We start from the raw sequence: 1,723 nt of genomic DNA on the forward strand, positions 1-1,723 counted from the left end.
CCCAGACAGCTCGCTGGGCTTTGGCTGAAGAACTTCCTCTTTATCTCGGTCCGACTCTATTAAATCTTCCTGTCACAACATAAATCACACAGAGTGAAGTATAATACCTGCTGTTTTTAGTCTGCATTTGGTAACAATGTGAATCCAGAAATTGACTCTTGACACTTAGGCCTCACTGAACACTTTTTTAATGAGCAGTTGTAATAAAATCTGTTTCCTTTAGAACAAGTTTGCACAACATTTGTCATTAATATTTCCCCAAGTGGGGACAATTGACATGTGCGTTGTGGGTACAAAGCATGAAACACACGCTTATCATTGCCATGGTTACCATGCAATCTGGAAACACACACTTCCGCACAAACAGGATGACATTCAAATGTCTGTGCCTTGTCAAGATTACAATTGTCTGTCCATGTTACAAAAAGGGCAGACTAGACTTTTTGTCTCGCCTCCTAATTTTCTCTAATGTGGTAATTCACCTTTGCTCACCGTTGTGTGACACGATGTCTAAATAGACGTGTAGCAGTAAAGTGTAAAGCATTAACATCAGACTTACATCATTGTCATCCTCGTCCTCTTCATCGTCCGACTCTGGCCCTTCTTCCTCCACTAGATGGAACACAGCATTTATGTATTTAATGAAGAACAGTCCCAAATCAACTCATATTTCTAACTTCCACTGGGAATTGAACAACTAAATTACAAAACCTAGATCTTGTTGAAAGGAACATTCAAGTACAGTAGATTGTTGTTTTCATTACATAGTGGACTATGTTGAGAATAACCCAATGATCAATGAAAATCAAAATTATTACTCCATGGAGGTATGGATTCAGAATCATTTTCAAAATAAAATGGGAGAAATCACTTCTGTGGAAGTTTCTCAAGAGAATGCAAAATGAGGCTCAGTGGTGCACGGGGGCCGCCATGTGCCTGCATGCAGTCCCTGCAACGTCTCTCCACAATGCAGAGGATTTTCTCCGGAGGGATCTCCTCTTAGACCTGGCTCAGGAAAGTCGACTCTTGTGGTGCCACATGTCTCCATTGGATGGAACGAAACATGGGGTCCATGCTGGACTGGGTTCAGGTCTGGGAAACGGGCAGGCCAGGTCAGAGCACCAGTGTTTTTTTTCATGCAGGAAATTCTGACATACTCCACTCCAGTCCAGTCAGAAGTATTGCCATTCATAATCTTTGGTTTGCACATATTGTCACACTACCTCTACTGATATGAACATGGGCAAAATTCAAAAATGACCAAAAAGTAAACCAGAAAGGATGAAGATGGGCTAGGCGAGGTACAGTATGTGGTCTCCACCTGCAGAACCATTCCTTAAGAGGGGTTGTATTGCCTCTCATTTCCTCTTCTCTTTCTTTTCACAACAGTAAGTGAAATTTATTCATAATCAGTGTTGCTTCCAAACCGGACAGGTTGATATCCCAGACATGTGACTGACCTGTAGTTACATTGTAACGATTGTACGTTGCCTTTATTTATTTTTTTAGCCCTGTGTGGTAAATAACTTGTTGATTCTTCATCTAATAAAATATTGACAATAAAGCCAAATTGACCAATAAAGACTTATTGACTTATAGACTTATGCTGTAGTAAATGAGTAAACAAACCTTCAACGTATATTCACTGACCTGAGTTGAGCTGTTTCATGATGAAGCCAATTTGTCTGTGAAGATCTGGATTATCCTCCTTGCAGAAGCAGCG

At 40.6% G+C, this 1,723-nt stretch overlaps 1 long non-coding RNA gene across 1 annotated transcript; it reads right to left on the minus strand.

Annotated features, from left to right (window-relative positions):
* Positions 1–1,723, minus strand: LOC109509693 (uncharacterized). The gene is made up of 3 exons (XR_002166989.1): positions 1,651–1,723; positions 560–612; positions 1–69 (listed from the first exon to the last, which is right to left on the minus strand). It is a non-coding gene; the product is annotated as an uncharacterized LOC109509693 (long non-coding RNA).

Source organism: Hippocampus comes, unplaced genomic scaffold (assembly GCF_001891065.2).
Source record: "Hippocampus comes isolate QL1 unplaced genomic scaffold, H_comes_QL1_v1.1 C17004913, whole genome shotgun sequence".
Taxonomy (NCBI): domain Eukaryota; kingdom Metazoa; phylum Chordata; class Actinopteri; order Syngnathiformes; family Syngnathidae; genus Hippocampus; species Hippocampus comes.